The sequence below is a fragment of the Chiloscyllium plagiosum genome, chromosome 19, assembly GCF_004010195.1.
Source record: "Chiloscyllium plagiosum isolate BGI_BamShark_2017 chromosome 19, ASM401019v2, whole genome shotgun sequence".
Classification (NCBI taxonomy): domain Eukaryota; kingdom Metazoa; phylum Chordata; class Chondrichthyes; order Orectolobiformes; family Hemiscylliidae; genus Chiloscyllium; species Chiloscyllium plagiosum.
Window position 1 is genome coordinate 12298112 of NC_057728.1, and position 27509 is coordinate 12325620.

General features: G+C 40.8%; 1 protein-coding gene across 12 annotated transcripts in view; it reads left to right on the forward strand.

Moving 5' to 3' along the window:
* Positions 1-27509, forward strand: part of LOC122559522 (ataxin-7-like protein 1) — a 244320-nt gene that overhangs the window by 88676 nt on the left and 128135 nt on the right. For 2 of the 12 annotated variants that reach the window (XM_043709119.1, XM_043709122.1), the window contains exons 1-2: positions 15736-16011; positions 16279-16429. The exons of 8 other annotated variants lie outside the window; for them this stretch is intronic. The gene's annotated coding sequence lies outside the window, so the exon portion shown is untranslated. Of the gene's footprint in view, positions 1-15735; positions 16012-16278; positions 16430-27509 lie in introns of those variants that run through there. 2 more of the 12 variants (XM_043709121.1, XM_043709118.1) reach the window with 2 other exon arrangements.

The window sequence follows — 27509 nt, forward strand, 5'->3', positions numbered from 1 at the left end:
TTCTCTTTCAGTTACTTCCTGAGTGGCTACCAGTGCTTGCTCCAATCACCCCTCACCACCTGTTCGAGGTGGTGCTAGGTGCTTGTATTGAGGCCTGGCTGATTCTTTCAGCACATCAAGAGAATTGAAATTGAAATGAGATGAAAACATGAATTGGCAGGCTGCCTCAGAATCAATATGTACAAGTTAATCATGTGTTGCAATCCCCAAATATATTTTCACATGCTCTTGAATTTAGCACCCGCTGACGACATATTGAACTCCCCCTGAAAATCATTGTCATCATTTTACAATTGTCAAAACAAGCTTGTGTATAAACATAACCATTTGTGATTAAATTCTGATACAAAGGATTTTTGACCGATTTGTCCAATTCATCCACAATTTTAAGTACAATGGTCATACATCCCACTCAGTTTTCTCTTTTGAAGAATGGAATAAAACCAGAATAGAAATATTTTCCATGTAAATCTTTCCCTTCACTTCTGCTTGAACCATGTAGCCCTCCTCCTTACCTCTCCAAAAATTAAATACTCTTTTTTTTCAAAAGAATCAACTAAAATTGCTTGTAGAATTCCAGATATGCCTCCCTCAAAGCCTAATAAAATATTATAATTACATCTCTGGATATTACAGTTCTCTCTTTCCATGCATCCCTACATTACTTTTACTTTTGTAGGAGTCCAAATATTTTGCTGATCATTTTAGTGATTGGAGCAATAAAACCCCTCAAGACCTCTCTCCTGCTCCCATTCATTAAATATATTATATTTTGGCACCGAGGCTGCATCAAACTTTGCTGTACCAAATTTCATAACCTTTATTTCTCTACATTAAAAAAAATCTTTAATTACTCTGTATGCTTAGATAGCAGTCATTTAACACTGTCCTCAATTTATGCAAAATGAACAGATTTGGCATAATTCCATTCAAATAAATTAGAAAAGAAACAATAGCAGATCTGACATTGCATATCTTGTTGGAGTACCACATGATTCAATGAACATAATACTGTATATACTCGACTAATAGTCGATCTTGTGTAAAAGTCGACCCCCTATTTTTGGCCAAATAATCTGGAATTTTCCACATAACTTGTGCAAAAGATGACTCTAGTTCTTCACAGATAACAGATCAACGTTTATGAGTCAGTGTGCCGGCTATCCCGTCCTGCTCCAGCTTTCCAGTCTGCTGGTTGTGCTGCTCCGCTTCCGGTCTTCTAGTCCGCTGGCTGTGGTGTTCCACTCTGGGTTTTCAGAATTACCATAATTTGTTGTTTTTAATCGTTTAGAGATCAGGTGGGCTTCTGCTAATGATATGATATGAATTTTGATGGGCATGAGTTTCAGCCCCTCAAAAACAGTATCCATTTAATAGTTGACCCCATAAATTTAACATTAAAAAGTAGTCAAAAAAATTTGACTATTACTAGAGTATATACAGTATATGGGCAAACTATCAGTTTGGCTCAATTGGCTGGACGATTGGTTTGCAAAGCAGTGTGATCCCAGCAATGTGGGTTCAATTCCCACATAGGCTCAGGTTCATAGATTCATAGAAATGTACAGCATGGAAACAGACCCTTCAGTCCAACCCGTCCATGCTGACCAGATATCCCAACTCAATCTAGTCCCATCTGCCAACACCTGGCCCATATCCCTCCAAACCCTTCCTATTCATATACCCATCCAAATGCCTTTTAAATATTGCAATTGTACCACCACTTCCTCTGGCAGCTCATTCCATACATGTACCAACCTCTGCGTGAAAAAGTTGCTCCTTCGGTCACTTTTATATCTTTCCTCTCTCACCCTAAACCTATGCCCTCTAGTTCTGGACTCCCCGACCCCAGGGAAAAGACATTGTCTATTTATCCTATCCATGCCCCTTATAATTTTGTAAATCTCTATAACGTCACCCCTCCATCTCTGACGCTCAAGGGGAAACAGCCCCAGCCTGTTCAGCCTCTCCGCATAGCTCAAATCCTCGAACCCTGGCAACTTCCTTGTAAATCTTTTCTAAACATTTTCAAGTTTCACAACACCGTTCTGATAGGAAGGAGACCAGAACTGCACGCAATATTCCAACAGTGGCCTAACCAATGTCCTGTACAGCTGCAACATGACCTCCCAACTCCTATACCAAACGCCTTCTTCACTATCCTATCTACCTGTGACTCCACTTTCAAGGAGCTATGAACCTGCACTCCAAGGTCTCTTTGTTCAGCGACACTCTCTAGGACCTTACCATTAAGTGTATAAGTCCTGCTAAGATTTGCTTTCCCAAAATGCAGCACCTCGCGTTTATCTGAATTAAACTCTATCTGCCACGTCTCAGCCCATTGGCCCATCAGATCAAGATCCTGTTGTAATCTAAGGTAACCTTCTTTGCTCTCCACTACACCTCCAATTTTGGTGTCATCTGCAAACTTACTAACTATGCCTCGTATGCTCACATCCAAATCATTTATGCATCGATCCTTGTGGCACTCCATTGGTCACATGCCTCCAGTCTGTAAAACAACACTTCACCACCACCCTCTGTCTTCTACGTTTGAGCCAGTTCTGTATCCAAATGGCGAGTTCTCCCTGTATTCCGTGAGCTCTAACCTTGCTAACCAGTCTCCCGTGGGAAACCTTGTCGAACGCCTTACTGAAGTCCATATAGATCACATCTACTGCTCTGTCCTCATCAATCCTCCTTGTTACTTCTTCAAAAAACTCAATCAAGTTTGTGAGACATGATTTCCCACGCACAAAGCCATATTGACTATCCCTAATCAGTCCTTGCCTTTGCAAATACCTGTCCCTCAGGATTCCCTACAACAACTTGCCCACCACCAACATCAGACTCACTGGTCTATCGTTCCCTGGCTTGTCCTTACTACCCTTCTTAAACAGTGGCACCACGTTTGTCAACCTCCAGTCTTCCGGCACCTCGCATGTGACTATTGATGATACAAATACCTCAGCAAGAGGTCCAGTACTCACTTCTCTAACTTCCCACAGTGTTCTAGGATACACCTGATCAGGCCCTGCGGATTTATCCACCTTTATGCGTTTCAAGACATCCAGCACTTCCTCCTCTGTGATATGGACATTTTGCAAGGTGTCACCATCTATTTCCCTACTTTCTATATCTTCCATATCCTTTTCCACATTAAATACTGCTGCAAAATACTCATTTAGTATCTCTCCTATTTTCTGCGGCTCCACACAAAGGCCGCCTTGCTGATCTTTGAGGTGCCCTATTCTATCCCTAGTTACCCTTTTGTCCTTAATGTATTTGTAAAACCCCTTTGGATTCTCCTTAATTATATTTGCCAAAGCTATTTCATGTTCCCTTTTTGCCCTCCTGATTTCCCTCTTAAGTATACTCCTACTTCTTTTATACTCTTCTAAGGATTCATCCTGTCTATACCTTACATATGCTTCCTTCTTTTTCTTAACCAAACCTTAATTTCTTTAGTCATCCAGCATTCCATATACCTACCAGCCTTTCCTTTCACCATAACAGGAAAATACTTTCTCTGGATTCTTGTTATCTCATTTCTGAAGACTTCCCATTTTCCAGCCATCCCTTTACCTGCGAACATCTGCCCCCAATCAGCTTTTGAAAGTTCTTGCCTAATACTGTCAAAATTGGCCTTTCTCCAATTTAGAACTTCAGCTTTTAGATCTGATCTAACCTTTTCCATTGCTATTTTAAATCTCGTGGAATTATGGTTGCTGGCCCCAAAGTGCTCCCCCACTGACTCCTCAGTCACCTGCCCTGCCTTATTTCCCAAGAGTAGGTCAAGTTTTGCACCTTCTCTCGTAGGTACATCCACATACTGAATCCAGAAACTTTTCTTGTACACACTTAAAAATTCCTCTCCATCTAAACCCTTAACACTATGGCTGTCCCAGTCGATGATTGGAAAGTTAAAATCTCCGACCATAACCACCCTATTATTCTTACAGATTAGATTAGATTATTTAGTGTGGAAACAGGCCCTTCGGCCCAACAAGTCTACACCAACCCGCCGGAACACAACGCACCGTGCAGACCCATTCCTCTACACTTACCCCATCACCTAACACTATGGGTAATTTAGCATGGCCAATTCACCTAACCCGCACATTTTTGGACTGTGGGAAGAAACTGGACCACCCGGAGGAAACCCATTGCAGACACAGGGAGGATGTGCAAACTCCACACAGTCGCCTGAGGTGGGAATTGAACCCGGGTCTCTAGCGCTGTGAAGCAGCAGTGCTAACCACTGTGCCACCGTGCCGCCCATAGCTGAGATCTCCTTACAAGTTTGTTTCTCAATTTTCCTCTGACTATTAGGAAGTCTATAATACAGTCCCAATAAGGTGACCACCTCTTTCTTATTTCTCATTTCCACCCAAATAACTTCCCTGGATGTATTTCCAGGAATATTCTCCCTCAGCACAGCTGTAATGCTATCCCTTATCCAAAACGCCACTCCCCCTCTTCTCTTGCCTCCCTTTCTATCCTTCCTGTAGCATTTGTATCCTGGAATATTAAGCTGGCAGTCCTGCCCATCCCTGAGCCATGTTTCTGTAATTGCTATGATATCCCAGTCCCGTGTTCCTAACCATGCCCTGAGTTCATCTGCCTTCCCTGTTAGGCCCCTTGCATTGAAATAAATGCAGTTTAATTTATTAGTCCTACCTTGTCCTGCCTGCCCTGACTGTTTGACTCGCTTCTATTCTCAGCTGTACCAGTCTCAGAATGATCTCTTTCCTCACTATCTCCCTGGGTCCCACCCCCCCACCTTACTAGTTTAAATTCTCTCGAGCAGCTCTAGCAAATCTCCCTGCCAGTATATTAGTCCCCTTCCAATTTAGGTGCAAACCGTCCTTCTTGTACGGGTCACTTCTACCCCAAAAGAGATTCCAATGATCCAAAAATGTGAATCCTCCCATACACCAGCTCCTCAGCCATGCATTCATCTGCTCTATTCTCCTATTCCTACCCTCACTAGCTTGTAGCACCGGGAGTAATTCAGATATTACTACTCTCGAGGACTTCCTTTTTAAATTCCTTCCTAACTCTCTGTAATCTCCCTTCAGAATCTCAACCTTTTCCATTCCAATGTGGACAATGACTTCTTGCTGGCCCCTCTCCCCCTTGAGAACATTCTGCACCCTCTCTGAGGCATCCTTGATCCTGGCACCAGGAAAGCAACACATCATTCTGATTTTTCGCTGCTGCCCACAGAAATGTCTGTCTGTACCTCGGACTGGAGAGTCCCCTAATACAATTGATCTTGCCATGAAGGACTCTCCTTCTCAACCTCTCCACTGACCTGAGGTCTGTTGGCCCTCCGGTTAAATCACCACCAGCCATCTCTCTGATAAGAGAACAGCCCTTTGGTCTTAAGACTGGCAACTTGACTTGATCAGTCACCGTTTTCAATCTCGAATCTTAAGTTACAGCAGGGAAGGAGGTCTTTTGGCTCGTTGTATTCCTGCAGGTTTTCAAAAGGAACAATTTACCCATTGCCATTACCCTACTTTATCCAAGTAGTGTTGTACATTCTTCCTTCTCAGATAATAAACCAACTCCCTCTTGAGAATGCTTTGATTGAACCTTCCACCACCGTGCTCTCGAACCTTGTAGAAAATAGTTAGCATCTGAAATACATTTAAAGAGGTTTCAAGTTGTGTCATTGCTTTTTTTGCCATTTATCGGAAATAAGTGCCCTCTCATTCTTGATTCTTTCATCAGTTGATACGTTTCTCTCTGTCTATACTGTGAAGTGCCTTTATGACTTTGAATACCTCCATCAACCGTCATCTTAACCTGGTCTTCTCCAATCTGACTTCGTAACTCTAATGTCTATTTCTTATAACTCTTATTGTGAATCTTTTCTGCACCCCCTCCAATACCTTCACATTGCTTCTGAAAGTGTGGTGCCCAGAACCAATCACTATTTTCCTTGCTATTGTAAGTTATGCCCCTATTAAAACTTGGAATACTGTACACTTTATTAGGTACTCTCAATCTAAATTTCCAACTTCAATAATCTATGCACATTTGCATTGTACTCCTACACCTTCCTTAGAATTGTACCAAATTATTTATTTTGTTGATTTGTGTCATTCCTACTGAAATACCCACTTCATACTTTTCTGCATTAAATTTTCTTTAATCGTAATTATTGTTCACAATACTTTCAAGTTTTGTATTGGCTGCAAATCCTCTGGTTGTGCTTTATATACCATTAATGTCATTCACTTATTACCAGGAAGAGCAGGGGGCCTGACACAAAACCTTGCTGTAGTCTGAAAAACAACCGCAGCTCACCTTCAGTCATCCAGTCAGTTTTTACATCCATGTTGCAACTGTGTTTTATTTCATGAGCTTGAACTTTGCTTGCAAGTCCGTTGTGCAGTACTTTACCAGTGCTTAGTAAATTCTGCACTCATTACGTCAGTAACCTTAGATAACTTTCATCTAGTCCTGGTGCCTTATCAGCTTTAAGTGGAGACGGTCTATTTGATACCCAAGACAGATGTAAAGAATTCATTTAATACCTTAGCCATGCTCTATCACAGATAACATCACCTTTCTGGCTGAAGAAATGTGTGAATTCCAATATGTGACCATTATTCAACAAAGATTGCTGCAAACATTAGCTGCAAGGAGGCCAAGACACAAGACACTGAAGAGTGGACCATCATAAAAGGTTCCTTTGAACAATAGAATATTGAGGATATCGATGTTGACTACTTCGCCTTCCTAAAAAGCAGCATCTCTAGGAAGACTGATATAGCGATCAGTATTCGCACAAGAATTGGAAAGCAGCGTCGGTCTTTTAGCGGCTCCACAGGGTGTAAGAATTCAACACCATTGACACAACTATGAAGCTTCAATTTTGCATGCCTACAGTGTTACCATCTACAATCTATGCCAGCCAGAAATAGAAGAGAACAGCAAATGTGTTATGTAAGTTGGATATCTTCCATGAATGCTGCCTACAAGATCCAGGCCATCACATGGAGAGAAAACATCAACAATGAAGAAGTGCTACAAAGGACTGGTCAGAGGTGTTTTCAGGACATCATGACAGAGAGTTGATTCAAACTGGCAGGGCACCTTTCTTGCCGGTCAATGTGTGCCCCACATGATTAGCAGCAAACTGGACACCATCTGGTGATCACCTAAAGAAGACAGATGAAGTATATTTAAGGAGGGCTTGCAAGACAGGACAACACTGGGCTGGAGGGAAACAGCCATTGGACTTGGATTACATTTGCTTCGCATTGGTTATTGGGAAAAATCATAGAATCACTACAGTCTAAAAAGAACTGTTCAGCCCATTGAATCTGCACCGACCCTCCAAAGAGCATCCCATCCAAACCCAGCCCTTACATTATCCCTGTAACCCTGCATTTATCAGGCTAACCTGTTTAGCCTGCACACCCTTGGGCAATTTAGCATGGCCAATCCACCATTGGACTTTGGGAGGAAACTAGAGTATCCGCTTTGGACTATGGGCGGAAATTAGAGGACCTGCCAATGTTAATGTCTAATGTTAGCATCTAATGAGAAGTACATGATAGCAGAGCAGTAAGAAATACACAATGTGATCAAGAAGATTTAGCATGGATTCACAAAGTTGAAATCATGCCTGATAAATTTATCATGTTTATTCTTTGAGAAGTAACAAGGATAGATAAAAGGAAAGCATTGGATGTAACATATTTGGATATCCAAAAGGCTTTTGATAAGGTATTGCACATTGGCTCTTATCTTATCGAGTAACCTAATGGTATTGGAGATATTCATCTCTGTTCATATTAGTGTACTAATTAATAGAAGACAGAGTCGTGATAGAAGGGCCATTTTTGGGATATAGACAGGATGAGATGAGATTTATATTCAAGGATACTAATTGATTGATTGATTGATATGGAATTTGATGTAGCACTGACCATTGTTTTTTTATTCTTCCTTTAAAATAAGAAATTAGCACTGAAACTACTGTCATTTTAAACCAGATGGTGGGGAAACTTTTCGACATGATAATTCGGGACAAAATCAATACTCTCCTGACAAATTTGCAGGAATTGAGGAAAGCTAGCATGTTTCTGGTAAACTTTTACGATATAAGTAATGGAATGCTGCAGGCATTAGTGTTGGGGATGCTATTATTTACATGATATATTAATAACTTGGATAAGGGAAGTGAATTTGCTACAACAAAGTTTGTGGATGACTCAAAAATAGGTGAGAAGGCAAGTAGTGAAGATGAAACAATGATGAGTCTGCAGAGGGATATAACTCATATGATGTGGGCAAAAATTGGAAGATTGTACATACGTGGGAAAATATGAAGTTATGCATTTTGGTGTGAAAAATAGAGGAGTTGAAAATTATTTAAATGGAGAAAAACTGCAGAAAGCTTCCGGATAGAAGGATTAGGGAGTCCTCATGCATGTATCACAAAAAACTAGTATCCAAATTTGGTGGATAATAGGAAAGGCAAATGGAATGTTGGCCTTCTTTTCGAAGGAGAGGCTGAACAGGCTGGGGCTGTTTTGAGCGTCGGAGGCTGAGGGGTGACCTTACAGAGGTTTACAAAATTATAAGGGGCATGGATAGGGTAAATAGACAAAGTCTTTTCCCTGGGGTCGGGGAGTCCAGAACTAGAGGGCCTAGGTTTAGGGTGAGAGAGGAAAGATATAAAAGAGACCTAAGGGGTAACTTTTTCATGCAGAGGTTGGTACGTGTATGAAATGAGCTGCCAGAGGGGGTTGGGATATCTGTTCGGCGTGGACAGGTTGGACCGAAGGGTCTGTTTCCATGCTGTACATCTCTATGACTCTGACTCTATAACAAAAGGGAGCTTTCGCTAAAACTATAAAAGGCACTGGTTAGACCACAACTGGAATACTGTGAACAGTTTTGGTCCTCTTAGCTAATGGAGGCAGTCCACTAAATTGATCCCTGTATTCGTGAGACTGTCTTACGAGGAGAGGTTGAGTATGTTGTTTCTGTACTCATTGGCATTTTCAAGAATGAGAGGTGACACTATAGAAACATGGAAGATTCTTAGGGGTTTGACAAGATACATGCAGAAAGGTTGTTCCCCCTTATGGGAGAGTCTAGGACCAGAGTGCATAATCTCAGAGTGAGGGGTCGCCCATTTAAAACAGAAGTGAAAAGGATTTATTTTCTCTCAGATGGTAGTGACTCTGTGGAATTCTTTACTACAGAGGACTGTAAAGGTTGCACCATTAAGCATATTCGGGGCTAAGCATTAAGGGAATCAAGATTATGGTGAAAAAGCAACCATCAGCCATAATCTCATTGAATAATGGAGCAGACTTGAAGGGTTAAATGATCTGCTTCTGCTCCTACATGTTACAATTTTGTAGACCATGGCCAAAGGCAGAGTTTTGTTGCCTCATGTCTCTCACAAGACTGGACACACTAAATTTAAAAATGTCATGCCTCCAATATATAAATCCTCTTTTCGGTGTCTGATGAGCACCACTCTATCTTTAACATTTTTACTAGTTATGTGCCCACACAATATATCTGGATTTCTTTTTATTTTAGCTGCCAGCCTATTTTTCCTTTTTTTTTTTACTTACTTTTTCAATTCTCCTCTGAACTTATACTAAGCCAGATAACAATTGAATTGACCAGCTGATATCTATTATAAGCACATTTCTTCTTCATCTTTATCTCTGTTCCCATTATCATTCAGGATTTGGGTTTGTTTGCCCCATCTTTCCCCCTTTGTGGAAATATATCTTGATTATACCTGATCTATCTCTTTTAAAAGCAGCCCAATGTTTCATTACCGCTTCTCCTGCCAACCTCTGACTATAGTTTATCTGGGTCAAACCTGTTCTTACCTCATTGAAGGAGGCTTTTCCTCAGTTAATTATTTCCAATTTGGATTATTTCTTGTCCTTTTCCATAGCCAGGCTTATGATACAATTATACTTGCCTCCTAAATGGTCTTCTTCTGACACTTGATATATTTGACCTGTCTCACTTTCACATTAGACTGTAAACGTATTGCTATAAAAAGTTTTCCTAGATACACTCGAAGAACTTTACCCTTCTCAGCTCTCTAAACTACTATTATCCAGTCTGTATTTGGGTAAATCAAATCTCCTATATAATTCTTGTATTTCTCTCTCTAGTTGCCTTGCAAATTTGTTCCTCTATATCCATACTGCTAGGTTGTGACCTCTAGACTACAATGAGCAATTAAGTTGCGTCCGTTTTTGTTCCTTAGCTCCAGCCAAATATATTGTCTCTAACCCCTCTAGAACATCCTTTCTCTCCAGCACTTAAAATATTTTCATTCATCAATACCCATTTCCTCATTTCCTTCCTTGCCCATGTTTACCGAACACCTTGCATCCAGAAACATTTAATATCCACCCTGACTTTCGGTGAGCCAGGACTTTGTTACAGCCACAATATTGTATTTCCGTGTGGCTATCTGTGGCTCCAACTCCCCAATCTCATTTACCATACTCCGTGCATTCATGTAGCCACATGGTAACCCTAACAAACTTGTGAGAGCAGCTATCTGTGAAACATTGAACATCACGGAGATGCCTATGATTGGGGGTGGATTCAAAGCACAAGGGATGAAACTTGAGTTAGAATCCATGTGGGATGAGTCTGAACTGGAGACAGTCACTGACGAATGTGACGTGGCTGTGGAATAATAATCAAACACCAGGAGTGACAATGAAATTAATATTGGTGGACAAGAAAAAAGATTGGAATGGAAATCCCATTGGACAGAGGAGCAGAACGTCTTCAAGGTGAACATGCCTAGAAGAGATGTGGCAGTGAGTTAAATACTAAATAAAAACTAAAAGAGGTGTGGATGCTGTATATCAGAAATGGAAGCTCTGGTCAAAAAAGGAATCATATGTCAGATATAGACAGTTGGGACCAAGTGAATCCCTAGAGGAGTGTAAGGGCAGTAGGAATATAACTCAAGGGAAATCAGGAGGGCATAAAGGGGACATGAGATAGCTTTGGCAGATAGTGTGAAGGAGAATCCAAAGAGATTCTACAAATACATTAAGGACAAAAGAGTAACCAGGGAGAGAATAGGGTCCCTTAAAGATCAACAAGGCCATTTATGTGTGGAACCGCAAGAGAACAGTGAGATACTAAATGAGTATTTTGCATCAAGTGTTTACTGTGTAGAAGAATATAGACAGTCGAGAACTTGCATAAATAAATAGCAATATTTTGAAAAGCATCCATATTACAAAGGCAGAGGTGCTGTACACCTTGAAAGAGGTGGATAAATCCCAGGGACCTGATCAGGTGTACTCCAGAACTTCTGTGGGAAATTAGCGAGGTGATCGCTGGGCCCCTTGCTGAGATATTTGTTATTATCATTGATAGTCTCAGGTGAGGTGCTGGAAGACTGGAGGTTGGCTGATGTGGTGCCATTATTTAAGAAAGGTGGTAAGGAAATGCCAGGGAACTATAGACTGGTGAGTTGGAGGTCAGTGGTGGGTAACTTTTTTGGTGGGGATTATGATACAGGATTTACATGTATTTGGAAAGGCAAGGACTGATTAGGGATAGTCGACATGGCTTTGTGCAGGGGAAATCTGGACTCACTCACTTGATTAGGTTTTTTGAAGAAGTGAAGAAGAAGATTAAAGGCAGAGCAGTGGACGTTGTCCATATGGACTTCAGCAAGGCATTCAACAAGGTTCTGCATGGTAGACTGGTTAGTAAGGTTAGATCACATGGAATATAGGGAGAGCTAGTCATTTGGATACAAAATTGGCTCGAAAGTAGGAGACGGAGGGTTGTTTTACAGATTGAAGGTCTGTGACCAGAAGAATCGATGCTGGGTCCACTCTTTTTTTTTTGTCATGTATATCAATTATTTAAATGTGAATATAGGAGGTATTGCAGTTGACACCAGTATTGGTGGTGCTGTGGACAGTGAAGAAGGTTACCTCAGAGTGCACTGAGCTGCCAGAGGAGGTGGTGGGCGGCTGGTACAATTACAACATTTAAAAGGTTTCTGGATGGGTATATGAGTAGGAAGAGTTTAGAGGGATATGGGCCAAATGCTAGCAGGTGGGGACTAGATTAGGTTAGGGTATCTGGTCACTTGGATGAGTTGGACGGAAGGATCTGTTTTCATCCTACACATCCCTAAGACTCTATCAATCTAGATGCAATTTCAGTGAAGGCACTGAAGAGGGAGTTGAATTATTATCTGCAAAGGAAGAAGTTGGAGGAGTGGAATTGGGTATGTTGCTCCGTCAAAGTCCCAGCATAGATTTAACTGAGGGAAGGATACATGTGAACTGAGTGGATCCACGAACTTTAGACTGTTGCTTTTGTGGATGGTAGATGGAGACTGCTAAGCAGCTCATTTCTGTTTGTAAAATTGGTGTACCTGTGACTCTTTCTCATTGCTTTTATTATCACACCTTTAATAGGATTTTCAAAAATGTACACACAACTCTAATTGCAGCCTAACTAAGATGTTGTGAAATATTATATAATATTAACAGCAACAATTCTATTTATATAGCCCCTTTAATGGAATGATAAATCCCAAGAGGCTTGACTGGAAAATTATGAAGCCAAACTTAACACCAAGATACATAAAATTATCTTTGGGTGGATAGGCCAAAGCTTTTTCAAAGATGTAGATTTTGAGGATTGTCTTAATGGAGAAAAGAGGGAAAGGCAGAGAGATAGTTTTTCTTCATTTTTGAGCATTAGAAGTTAAGGGGTAACTGTATAGAGGTTTATAAAAACATGAGCATGATTAGGGTGGATAGCCAATGACTTTGTTTTCCCTGGATAGGGGAGTCCAAAACTAGAGGGCATAGGTTTAAGATGAGAGGGGAAAGATTTAAAAGGGACCTAAGATCTGGTGCGTGTGGAATGAGCTGTCAGAGGTGGTGGTGGAGGCTGGTACAATTACATCATTTAAAAGACATCTGGAAGGGTACAGGAATAAGAAAGATTTAGAGGGGTTTTGGCGAAATTCTGGCAAATGGGACCAGATGAGTTTAGGATATCTGGTCGGTATGGAGGAGTTGGATCGAAGGCTCTGTTTTCCTGCTGTATAACTCTTACTCTTTTTTTCTAATCGACCTATTCAGAGATATTATTACGCACCTTTGGAGCAAGTAGACCTTGAACCCAGCTCTCCTGGTTCAGAGGTAGGGACTCTCCCACTGCACTTCAAGAACCAGGCGTGAAGGTTATTTTTAAAAAGCCCAGAAGTGCTGTCTCGCACAACAGAGTGACTTTCCCATCACCAAAATCATTGTGACTATTTTTTGTTTCTATTTTTTTAAACACTAACAGCCACCAATAAAACACCCATGTAGCCAATTATATATTTTTAAGGGCAATACTTTTTAAGGTCAATGCAAACTATCAAAAATGAGGGGGAGGTAGGAAGAGAGGGAAGGGACTAAATCAAAATTGATTTGGAGGGGGAAATAAAACACTATACCCTGCGGTGCCCACTTCTCTCTAAAGGCATCAAGAGCATTGATGGACATTGCGTGCTCCCTGTCCAAGGATACCGGGAGGCAGAGAGATTTGGAGATGAATTCCAGCACTTTCACAATCATTACTGGTGGAGCAATTAAATTGTTGATACAGAATTAGATGAGTTCAGATATGGCAGAGGGCTATGGGACTGGAGAAGATTACAGAGAAATCAAAGGCAGGCCATGGAAGGATCTGGAAACTGGGATGAGAAGTTAATAATTCCCTCCTTGCTTTTGTGTTCTGCTGTGGTTTAGTTTTTCGAGAGTCTTAAATCTCCGGTATTTTGCTTAAGTAGTTGTTCCTTAAGTTTTTGAATGGTAAGTGTCTGACAGCCACTTAACCTTCGGATGGATTATATCCAAACCCAGTTCTGTCCTTTGCCTGACATATAGAAGCATGCTTGGATAGCTGATAGCAGCAAGAATTTCTCTGTCTGAGCTTTTATTTCCCCAACACTCTGCATGCAAATGTAGATAAACCTTACAAATGAAAAGGAAACATTTTAGTTGCTGTAGTATCTTTTTGGACTATCAGGATTTACAAAATACTCCATAGCCAATGAAGTACTTCTGAAGTGTGGCCCCTGTTGCAATGGAGGAAATATGGCAGCCATTATTAACACAATTAAAAATCGCACAACAACAGGTTACAGTCCAACAGGTTTATTTGAAAGTACTAGCTTTCAGAGCTGTATTGTACTTTCAAATAAACCTGTTGGACTGTAACCTGATGTGGGATTTTTAACTTTGACCACGCCAGTCCAACATCAGCACCTCCACATCATTATTAACACAGTTAGTTCTCATAAAGACCAACGAGGTGAACAGATAACATTGCCTGAGGGATGAGCAAGCGTCAGGAATAACTCTCTGGATGCTCTTTGAAATAATATCGTGAGATCTTATGCGTCTATGTGAGAGGGCAAATAGGGCCTTAGTTTAACATCTCATCTAAAACATGGCACTTCTGTTAGTACAGTTTTCCCCCGTTCTGCACTTGTGTCTTAGGCTAGATTAGTGCTTTAGAAGCTGGATTAGGGTTTGAAAATGACAACTTTTTGAATCAGAAGTGTGAGTGTTACCACTGAGTCACAGCTGGCTGGTCGATTGTTGTAATCCTGTAGCCATTTCAGAGGGAAGCATTCGCAAGATGTTGGCACATAATCCAAAGGCTATTTTAAGTGAGCCAAATGTAATGGTCGTACCCAGTGTGCATGTGATGTAGACACTGCTCTGAGAAGCATTTTGTTAGCAGCAAACGAAAACTAAAGAGGAGGAGCAGAAATTGGTAGGTGGGGAAATATCCTTTTTTGTTTATTTTGAGCAAGAACCCTGGATTTTTCTTTATCTAAGCTTGCATGAAGTGACTTTCAGTAGAATTGCGTGAAAGAGTTAAAAGCTTCTACAATGAGTTTTACTTATTGTTCATTTCACCTGCAGCATTGAGCATGTCGCAGTTGGCAGGTAGGAATGCTGTAATACAGGAAGTGTGTACTACAGGCTGGAGTATTCTGAAACTGAGATGCAAATAAGTAATTTAAGGTTCATTACAGTACTAAGAAGGCCACTGCAAGTGAATAAGGAGTGTTGCATGATTTATGCGTTATTTTACTGTATAATATTGTTTTTCATTTTTCAAACATCTAAAACTTTTGCAGTGATTACAAAAACGGTCTTTAAGTCAATTACGTATGGTCTTATTAAAACAGACTGATGTTGATTATTTATATTGGAGAGTATAAAATTGAAAGGCTTTTAGTTTGTTTTGTAAGAAAATCTTTCATTGACAAATCGCACGTTTAGCTTTTGAGTTGGAGATATTCTGTTCTTGGCAAAATAAAATATGTTGACTCAGGCATTATTGTTTTTTTTTGCTGCTGGCACAGTGTTGATTTGTAAGAGAGGTGGTATTGCTCAAGGCTCCTGGTTTCTGGTGGTTAGGGTTAGCTTTAGCTTTCCTGCACTCGACAGCTGTGTTAAAATCAAATCAGTTGGACCTCGAGGGTCACTCTGGGGAGACTTCATCTGGTGTTTGTGTTTTCAAATTTCTCTTGTGACCCAGCGGTTGGATAAATGGCTGGTAAACAGTGGGGAAATGCTGCTCAGGATTCTGCGCTTGCTGATTTTGGCAGAGGTTCAAGTTTTTGCTCTGAACTCACGGTGTCCGATTGGCAGGACCTGAAACTTTTTTTTTGCGCTGTTTTTACAAGTGCCTGTCAAACCGACCATTTTGCACAGGCTCAGTGCTGACATTTCCTGTCTTGGATTATCACCACTCCGAGTTAAAGACGACGCTACTTTGTGCAGCCCTTGCCCTCCCACCCCCACGGTGGCTCTTTTACCGAAAGATTTGCTGCTGGGTTTTGCTCGCTGTCTCCATGGCAATGTGAAGTGTTCCAAGTTCTGAAAAAGTCCAGCATGTTTACAAAAATTGTGCCATCAGATTAGCCTGACTCCCCATTCCTCAGTAAGTGGATTTCTGCTCTGCAATAGATCCTTGTGCAGTTCTGCTCTGAGCAGTCAGATACATAGGCAGTGCTATTTTTTAATTCCGTAGCAGCGTTGAGTATGTGTGTGTGAGAGAGAAAGAGCGACGTGTGTAGTTTTGTGCACATTGTAGATTACTGTTGATCGAGTCTTTGAGGAATGTCGGCCGACTTGGTGTACGCAGCAATTTATTTTCTGGCGCTGTCTCTCTCCCTCCCCCTCTACATTTCTCGAATTTGTTTACTAGGTTCCTGCCTCTTCCTCTTCCTCTCTTTTTGTGATGTGGAATAAAAACAGAAAGTACTAACACCATGAATATCATTGATGTCGGCCTCTTCTTGTCGGGGGTGGATTCAACAAGTGGGCGGTGTGCACAGTTCTGTATACAACCGAATTGAGTGAGTTGTTTGGACTCTGGTTAATGACCCATTTATCTCTCGCCTTCTGCTGCCTCCTGTGTAGCAGTACCTTCTATTTTGAGCCCTCAAATGGAAGTCAGTACAGTGCTTATCACCATATTTTTTTCTCCATCACTATGATTTTAATTGTTAATTGTCTTCATGAAAAAAAGTACTCTTTTGTCTATGCGATAGTGTGGTCACTGACTTTGGACACAGTTGGCATGACAGTGTGTTTTGATGCAGTGGTTGAAAAGTGCTGCTCTGTTTAACACATCATGCTGTCAGAAGTATAATTTACTGCAGCCAGTAACTGGTTGTTTCACATATGGTAAAACTGAAAGAATTAATGGAAAGGTTACTCTGACACATTGGCTCTTCTTAATGGAAACAGAAATGTTTGCCAAGCTTAGTTGGAAATGGTCTTTGGGTTAATTTTTTAAAAACATCGACTGTCCAGTGAGAAACCAAGGCAACTGTAAACCAGGAATTAATTCTGAGCAGTCCTATTCCTTCACTATGATAATCTCATATTGGCTGAAAATAAGGATTGCAGCATTTCCCAGTGTGCAGTTGTACATACAATATGTAGAAAAATTATTGATAATAAGATGAGAATATCACTTTGTTAGGACAATAGATGTGGCAATAATATATTTCTTTAAAATAATGCCAAGGTAAAATATGGGATAAGATTTCTTGACCATCCAGAAGGTAGAGATCACAATCTTTTTTTAAAATTCATTCAGGGAAATTAGGCTTTGCTGACACCAGCATTTATCGTCCATCCCTAATTGCCCTTAAGGAGGTGGTAGTGAGCTGCCTTCTTGAAACCCTACAGTCTGTTTGGTGTAGGTAGATCTACAGTATCTGTGGGAGGGAGTTCCAGGATTTTTGGACCAAGAACAATGAAAGAACAGTGATGTATTTCCAAGTCCGGATGGTGGGTAACTTAGAGGGAAACTTGAAGTTGGTGTTCTCAAGCATTTGCTACTCTTTTCCTTCTCCAGGACTGTAATGAGGTCAGAAACATTTAGTCTTCTGACAACCCGAAATTAATATCTGTAAGCAGGTTATTTGTGTACAAGCGCAGTATGATAATTTCAATTATCTTGCTGATGATTAAGATTTAGAATGATGGAGTGTCAATTGGTCAAATTCAATTTGTCCTCCTTTGTAGATACATGTATTTTTAATTGATCAATTCACAGGCATAATTCTTTAGCAGATGAGACGAATGCCTTCTGGCTCAGAGGTAGGGATACTACCATTGTGCAGCAAGTGTTTGTTGTCCTAATTTTGAGACATTCCTTTCTGGGCAATTTTCCACAATATTAGGGAGATTCTAGTATTGTAGACATTGGCACAACTTGGCTAAGGCCATGACTAGTCCTGGAGCTGAAGTCTTCAGTACAGCAGTCCAAATGTGTTTACATATGACCTTTGCTATATACAGTGCCTTCACCTGTTTTTTTGTGTTAAGTGGACGAGTAGAATTGGCTGAAGAACAGTATCTTTAATGCTGGGGACCTCAGAGACCTTGAGCAGGATCATCCATTCAACATTTCTGATTGACCTTGATTATAAATGTTTTAACTTTGTCCTTGCATTGATATGTTCCTCCCTCATTAAGGAATAGGATATTTAGTGATATAAAGTCATGTCAGAAAACCAAAGTAGAGGACAAGAGACTTTAAGTATACAAAGAAAGTTTTATTTTACTTTTGTGAAGTCTTCAACAATAGTTTAAAAAAAAGAACTGAAGGAATGGAAACGTGCCCTTGGAAAAAGTAAGATTTTAGTACCAGATATTTTTGGGCAGTAATATTCATAAATCATGAAAAATGCACGAGCACACCATTGAAGAAATCCTAATCTTTTCTATTGTATAGTGGGTGAGTAATTTGTAAAGGAGCAGAGCAAATCTGACAGCAACTTCATGGTATTCCCATTGAGTACAGATTTCATAGATTGCTGCCCAATTTACTAATTAACATTGAACATTGATAGCCTCACTATAATTCTTTCGGTAGAAATAGGGCCATCAATATCTATTCTAACTCGTTTTTTCCTTCAATTTTCAAAAAAGAATTCTAATCTGTTTTTTCCACATTCTGCAGAACTGTTCAGTGTTGAACTGTCTTTTAACATCTTCTCCATAAGATTTCTTTGGGCTTTTGAAAAGTTTGACATCATTTCTGAGATCCAATAAATCGCATGATCCTTTTGTTGTTTTGAACCTTGGTAGCATTGTTCACTAGGAATGTTCATTCTTCCCTAGTTTTTTAGTTTAAAATAATCTGGTTACCAAACAATAACTTTTTCACAAATGAGTGCTCTGTAACATAAACATATTGGCAAAAATTCTTTTCAAAGAACAGGTCATTCCTGTTGCAATTCACATCAGTATTCAATTCAAACTATGTCACTGAGCCAATTCTATTGTTTTTTTCTTTACCAGCTTTACTGTGACACTCTAAGGTCTCTCTTGAAATTTCATTTTAGCAATTAAACTGATAACCCCGCTCCATGCTTTGCAATTAATTTCAATCTTTACTTAGACCCCACCACGTGACACTGTATACATGTCAATTATTGTTAAAGCTGGAGTTAAGTTTGATTTATTTATATTGGTCTAACAATCAACTAAATGTTATGAACATGTGAAACTATTTTCTTATCGTTATTCTTGAGTTATAAACATGGACTGAAAAGGAACTTCAAACATGAAAAATGTACGGTGGTGATAACAAGTGAATAATTGTTTTAAAAGAACCATTTGTAAAGTTGACTATTTTCCTCCATAAGGGCAGTGGTCAGACTCCAAATGTTATTCGATATCGAGAAGTTACACCACTGTTGCCAGTTGTTACAAAAAGATAGTCAGCCCCTAAAGGATATTCCACAGATGGTTGTAAATGATCGTTTAGATTACACAAAAATAGCTTATCGAGCAAATGGGCAAACTGAAATTGTGAATTATGTTATTGTGAAATTATAGAATATAAAATTCTAGTACACTTCATTTACTAGAATCATAATTGCACCATATTACAAACTAGTAGCTCCTGCTAATGCAGGCCAAAAAATGGGTAGTTGGAAAAAGTAACTAATTCTAAACCAACACCTTTTAGAGGGCAAGTAAGGATGGACTATAATTGATGGCCTTGATATCAATGTCTACATCTGATGAAAGAATGCAAGCAGGGCTTTAATCTAATTAGAGGGCGTTATGTCATGGGAGGAAGCAAATGTATGCTTGAAAATAGAAAAGATACAGCTGCATTGCAGAGCAACTGTTTTGACAATGATACCCAGAAGTGGACAGGAAGGGCCAGAGTATATAATCATAAAAAACGCTAGCAAATGGGAACAAAGGGTGAACAAAAGATAAAATTAATGGCTCTTTCCTTGAATGTGTGGAGTATTCAGAACAAATAAATTTAAAAAGATGAATACAGTTGCAAGGAAACCAAAGCTGGAAATTGAACATTTAGGGGTACATGACTTTTCAAAAGGTTGGACAAGAAAGGGAAGGTAGTGTGGTGGCTTTGTTAGTACATGATGGAGTTAGAACGCTACCAAGTAATGACCATGGATCAAATGATGTAGAATCCGTATGCATAGAGTTGAGTAATGAGGGGAAGCAGACACTGATGGATGTACTCTATAGGTTCCTAACAGCTGTTCTGTGGGACAGAGAATAAATCGGAAGATAACAAGGGGATTTTAAAAAAGGCATTGATCATAGGTGACTTTAAACTTCATATAGATTGGGTAAATCTGATTGGCAGAGGTAACCATAAGGAAGAGTGCATGGCATTCATTCAGGCTAATTTCCTATAACAATATGCTGCAGATCCAACCAGTGATCTGGGTATTTTGGATCTAATATGTAATAAGATGTAATAAATGATACCATAGTAAAAGTGACCATAACATGGTAGAATTTAAGCATTCACTGTGACAGTGAGAAACTTAGATCAGAAACTACTGCACTAAGCTCAAGTAATAGTAATTACGTGGGAATGAGTGGAGAATTGTCTGGAATGGATTGGCAATAGGAATTTAGCATAAAAGACAGGTGATGAACAATGTCTGACATTTAACAAAATAGTTTATAACTCACAACAAAGATGTATCCCAGTAACAGAGAAGGATTCTAGGACAGGGATAAACCAAACTATGTTTAAACAAGGACAAAGCAAAAAACAAAATGTGGCAAAGATTAGGAAGTCAGAGGATTGGGAAAGTTTTAAAAGGCAATAAAGGATAACCAAAGAAAGGGAGAAAGTGAAGTATGAGGGTAAACTAGCAAGTAACATAATAATGGATAGCAAGCCCTTTAAATGTGTAAAAAAGGAAGAGCAAGGCCAAAATGAATATTGGACCCTTGGAGAACAAATCAAGGGAAATATTAATGGGGAACCAGGAATTCCACAGGAGTTCAACAAATGCTTTGTATTAGTCTTCACGGTTTAGGATACGAATAATATTTCAAAAATACTGATTACGTATTTAGGTATTTGATAAGATAATGCACATAAAGATACTTAATAAGATTAGAGCCTATGCTATTGGAATGGTACATTAGCATGGATAGTGGATTGGCTAACTAATATTAGTCAGAGAGTTAGGATAGAGGCCTGTTTTCATTATTGCAACCTGCAACTCATGAAGTGCCCTAGCAATCTGTGTTGGGGCCACTTTATTTACAATATATATTAAGACTTGGATGAGGAAAGTAAAGTCCTATTGCCACGTTTACAGATAATGCAAATTTAGGTGGGAAGGAAGTTAGTGAGAATGATAAAAGGAGTCCTGCAGAGGAGTATAGACAGGTTAAGTGAGTCAGTAAAACCTTGTGAGATGGAATATAAGGTGTGAAAATGTGAGGTTATGCACTTGGCAGGGAGAATAGAAGAGCAGAATATTATTTAAATTGGGGAAAACTGCATATAACTGAACACAAGGGGTTTGAAAATCCTAGTGCATGAATCACATAAAAACACACTTCCAAGTTCCAAAAGTAGGAAAGGCAAATGGAATGTTGGCCTTTATTTCAAAGGGAATGGAGTTTGAAAATAGGAAGGTCTTGCTAAATCCATGCAAGGCATAAGACAGACTCCAGCTGGAATATTTTGAAAAATGTTGGTCATGTTAAGGAAGGAAAGAATTACTGGCATAGGAGGCAATCCAGAGAAGGCCTGAGTATGGAGGGCTTTTCCTGTAAGCTAAGGTTGAGTAAGTTTGGCTTGTACTAATTGGACTTTGGGAAAATGATCAGCAACCTTATTGAAATACATAAAATTCTTAGTGTTCTTGACAATGTAGATTTTTAGATTTTAGATTAGATTACATTACAGTGTGGAAACAGGCCCTTCGGCCCAACAAGTCCACACTGACCCGCCGAAGCGTAACCCACCCATACCCCTACATTTACCCCTTACCTAACACTACGGGCAATTTAGCATGGCCAATTCACCTGACCTGCACATCTTTGGACTGTGGGAGGAAACCGGAGCACCCGGAGGAAACCCCACAGACACTGGGAGAACGTGCAAACTCCACACAGTCAGTCGCCTGAGGCAGGAATTGAACCCGGGTCTCTGGCGCTGTGAGGCAGCAGTGCTAACCACTGTGCCACCGTGCAGCCCACGATGAGGAAAGGTTGTTTCCTCTTTTAGAAGTGTCCAGGACCAGAGGGCATGTTTCATTCCCTTGATTTTCATAAGTTGTCCCATTTTCTTGGAAGCAAGATGAGTTGCTCAGGATGCACTAAGGGCTCATTGATCCCTGGGGATGGAGTCAGCTTCATGTCTTAAATGCAGATGGTTTGGGCACGGAATCCATAACTGAGCCATTGTCATGTCTTGGGACACGAACAGATGATTTCTGTTTTTATTTCCCTACTTGTTCTGCTTCATTGAACTCCATTTTGAACATTTGTGTGTATATCCTATGCAGCCATTTCATTCATCCATTTACTTACTTTGCTCTTTTGTTTATTTGACACCTTTTCATTACCACAATGGGACAATCTTTGTACATCATCCATCAGCTCACATCCCTTTCAAGCTTTTCTCCTACTAGCTATAACACATTGTCTTCCTGTAATAGGAGTCAGCAGTCATTATTGTTTACTACTTTGTAATGTTCATCTCTCCCTCCTCTTTGTTTCATCAGACTTTCTAAAGGGTTTAATTTCCTTCAGCTTCTGATAAAGGTGATACATGCTGTGTTAATATATTGTTCTCCTTTTCAGAGGTTGGTAGTTGCTGTATACTTTCAAGGTTTACTGATTTATTTTTAATTTGGCAACTTGTTCTTCTTTCTGGTTTTGTCTTGACACCCACATGCTCTTTCAGAGAAAAAATGTTAGCAATTGCAGTATCTTAGAGGTTCCTCCTTGCAAAATTATTTGGTAACCCTTTTTCAGTATTCTAATAACACCTAATGGAGGCATATTGAAATGTATACTGACCTGCCTTGAGCATTGTAATGACACATGACCCTCTTCTCTCGACTGCCAGAACAGTCCCTCCAAGTGCTGCAGAATCCAATGCCATTATACCTACTTTTTTTTTCTTTCCTACATCACCAGGTTCATTCCTCAAAATCCTTGGAAAAATCAAGGATTCAGTAATTAAGATTATAGTTTTCCAATTTTTCACAATACTGTATTTGCACATAATGAGGTTGTCAGAATATTAAGCACCTTGTGGTATACTCGAGACTGTTGACTGATGAACTTGTGTTATTTTGAAGAGCATTGAGCCCCAAGTTCCTACAGTGGCACCGCTTCTACTGCAGTATTCAGTTGCTGCTGCTTTTGCTTAAGGCCACTGTGTTGTATTTTCTCTCCTCCTATACACCAGGAGTGCTCATGCTTGATCAGTAGTGGGGGACAAGACTGACACGTGTAGATTAGATTAGAATAGATTACATTACAGTGTGGAAACAGGCCCTTCGGCCCAACAAGTCCACACCGACCCGCCGAAGCGAAACCCACCCATACCCCTACATTTACCCCTTACCTAACACTACGGGCAATTTAGCATGGCCAATTCACCTGACCCTGCACATCTTTTGGACTATGGGAGGAAACCGGAGCACCCGGAGGAAACCCACGCAGGCACGGGGAGAACGTGCAAACTCCACACAGTCAGTCGCCTGAGGCGGGAATTGAACCCGGGTCTCAGGCGCTGTGAGGCAGCAGTGCTAACCACTGTGCCACCGTGCTGCCCACAAGGGTGATTTGGTGACAGACTTTCTTATGTTACTGCCTCATCAGAGCATTTAATAATGCAACTAACAAAAATAGTTTTGCTTCGGAATATTTCTTGAATTCCTAGATGGCTCAGAAATTTGTTGGCTGTCTCGAGCAATGTAGTTCAGTTTGCTTTTAAAGATTTCACTACATGCAAATTGAAAACCACCAAGTAATTTAGTACCAATATCGCCAAGGTATCAGAAATAACTTTAAAGAAATGAAATAAATTGCAAGCATTTATATAGGATCCTTTAAAGCCTAAAGGTCCCAAAGCACTTTACAACCAATTAAGTACTTTGAAAGTATTGTGGAGGGTGAAAGCACAACGTATAGTTTGTATGCAACAAGATCCTAGAAACAGTAATGAAATAAATGACTGGAATTCTATCTTTGGTTATGTTAGTTGCTGAATAGATATTAGCCAAGGTTCTACTGGAACCTTTCTGACTTGTTGAGTAATACCATGGGATTTTTTTTATATCCAGCTGAAGAGGCATACAGACCTTTCTTGACGTATGGTATATCGGGATGAGATTTTGAAACTGTGTAATAGACTAACAGGACTGATTGCTTCTTCCCATTATCGCAGCCTTTATTATTTTCTTTCTTTTATCCCATTGGTCTGCTATAGCATTGTTTAGGCGCAGCACTTTTAAAAAAATTATCTGTCTTGCTTTCTTTAACTTTGCACTTTGGGACTCTCATAAGTAAGTAAAATTTGACTTTTAGCTGCATGGTGTTTTAGGAACATGAATAGGCCAGTCATCCCTTTGAGCCTGCCCCGCCATTTACTATTGTCATGGCAGATTAAACATTTAAAGCCGTTTACTCACGTATTGTCTTTTCCCCAGGATAGGGGTCTCCAAACTGGAGGGCATAGGTTTAAGGGGAGAGGGAAAGATTTAAAAGGGACCTAAGGGACAACATTTTCACAGAGGAGATGGTGCGTGCATGGAATGAATTGCCAGAGGACGTGATGGAGGCTGGTGCATTTAAGAATAGGAAGAGATTAGAGAGATATGGGCCAAATGCTGGCAAATAGGATATCGGGTCCGCAGGGATGAGTTGAACTGAGGGGTCTGTTTCCGTGCTGTACATCTTTATGAACTGTGACTGTATCTCCAAAACCTGTACATACTGGTGGTCATAAATTTTTCAATCTCCATTCTAAACATAATCAAAGTTGTGGTTTCCACAGCCCTGTCTGGTAGATAATTCTAAAGGTTCACAACATTCTGAGGAAAAGAGTATCTTCTCATCCTAGACCTAAATGGTATCTCCCCATTTTTAAAAATTCTGACCTTTGGTTCTCAAGTCCCCAATATCTTACCTGCATCTCGCCTGTTTGTCCTTTTAAGTATTTTGTAACTTTCAAATGAAACCACCTTCTTTTCTTCAAAATGCAAGGCAATACAGACCCAGTCTGCCTATTCTCTTTTAGTAGGACAGGTAGCCATCCTGGGAAAATGTCTGGTGAGCCTTCATTGCACTTGCTCTAGAGTAATAACGTCAATGTTGAGAGGAGGAGATCAAAACTGTACTTCAGATGTGTTCCAACCAAGTTCCTTTACAATTAAAACAAAACGAATACTTGCGTTCGAGTCCTGTTATGATAATAGCTAACATTCTATTAACCTTTGTGATAGCTTGCTACACTTGCATGTTAGTCTGCAGTGACTTATTGACAAGGATACCTTGGTCCCTTTTAAGTATATCTGCACTTTGCAACCTCTTCCCGTTTCAGAAAAACTCTGTGCATCTGTTTTTCCTACTAAAGTGGGTGACCTCACATTTTTAGACATTATCTTCCTTCTGCCAAGTTCTTGCCCATTCACTAAACCTGTCCAAATCTTCCTGAAATCACTTAACAGCTGCTTCACAACACATTCCCACTTAGCTTTGTCTCATTCACACATTTGGAAATATAACATTTGCTCCTCCAAATCGTTAATATATATTGTAAACAGCTGGGGCTGAAATACTGCACTTGTCATAGTCTAGAAGAAAGTGAGGACTACAGATGCTGTAGATCAGAGCTGAAAATGTGTTGCTGGAAAAGTGCAGCAAGTCAGGCAGCATCCAAGGAGCAGGAGAATCGACGTTTTGGGCATGAGCCCTTCTTCAGGAATGAGGAGAGTATGCCAAGCTGGCTAAGATAAAAGGTAGGGAGGAGGGACTTGGGGGAGGGGCATTGGAAATGCAATAGGTGGAAGGAGGTTAAAGTGAGGGTGATAGGCCGGAATAGGGATGGGGGCGGAGAGGTCAGGAAGAAGATTGCAGGTTAGCAAGGTGGTGCTGAGTTTGAGGGTTGGGATTGAGACAAGGTGGGAGGACGGGAAATGAAGAAACTGGAGAAATCTGAGTTCATCCCTTATGGTTGCAGGGTTCCTAGGCGGAAGATGAGGCGCTCTTCCTCCAACCGTCGTGTTGCTATGGTCTGGCGATGGAGGTCCTGCATGTTGTTGGTGGAGTTGGAGGGGGAGTTCAAGTGTTGAGCCACGGGGTGGTTGGGTTGATTGGTCCGGGTGTCCGAGAGGTGTTCTCTGAAACGTTCCGCAAGAAGGCGGCCTGTCTCCCCAATATAGAGGAGGCCACATCGGGTGCAGCAAATGATGTGTGTGGATGTGCAGGTGAATTTGTGGCAGATATGGAAGGATCTCTTGGGGCCTTGGAGGGAAGTAAGGGGGGAGGTGTGGGCGCACGTTTTGCATTTCTTGCGGTTGCAGGGGAAGGTGCCGGGAGTGGAGGTTGGGTTGCTGGGTGGTGTGGACCTGACCAGGGAGTCACGGAGAGAGTGGTCTTTTCGGAACGCTGATAGGGGAGGGAAATACATCCCTGGTGGTGGGGTCCTTTTGGAGGTGGCGGAAATGACGACGGATGATATGATGTATATGAAGGTTGGTGAGGTGGTAGGTGAGGACCAATGGAGTTCTGTCCTGGTGGCGATTGGGGGGCAGGGCTCAAGGGCAGAGGAGCAGGAATGGAGGAGACGTGGTGGAGAGCATCGTCGATTACGTCTGGGGGGGACATTGCGGTCTTTGAAGAAGGAGGCCATCTAGGTTGTTGGTCCTCCTGGGAGCAGATGTGGCGGAGACGAAGGAATTGGGAATATGGGATGGCATTTTTACAGAGGGCAGGGTGGGAGGAGGTGTTCTCCACTTCCCACTCCTCCGCCCTTGAGCCCCGCCCCTCCAATCGCCACCAGGACAGAACCCCATTGGTCCTCACCTACCATTGCCGAAAAAATTGTGCTTTAGAAACCGCACTTAAATTGTTGATGTAATCGCATTGCACCCAACAGACGTTTTAAGAGTTTGTGCTTTAGAAACAGTGTCCCCAATACATCAATCGCATTACAGCGAATTTCTTTAACGAAACGCGTGCTATAGCAGAACAGCCTGTACTGAAAACAACAAATACGGGGAGATCACAGTGACTCATATAGCATTTATGGAGAGAGGGCAAGCTTACGTTTTGAGACTAGATGATTCTTATCGAAGCAGAAGTGAAGTGTTGAGGGGGACAACATTTATGCAATAATTTGGAAGGGGGAGGTGGGAAGTTGTGGATGTAGGGTGCTGATGGAGAAAAGATGTCGATAGTTCAGATTAAGTGATCGGAATGCGAGAATGGCAGAACAATGGTATGTCTCCTGTCAGACTTGAAAGGACAGTAAGTGGAATGGGGGGAGGGGGTACATGATAACAAGCTAAAAGAAAGGGAAGAAATGGGAGTTGGTTCACAATTTAAAGGTGTTGAACTCCATATTAAATTCAAAAGGCTGTAAAGTGCCTAGTCTGAAGATGA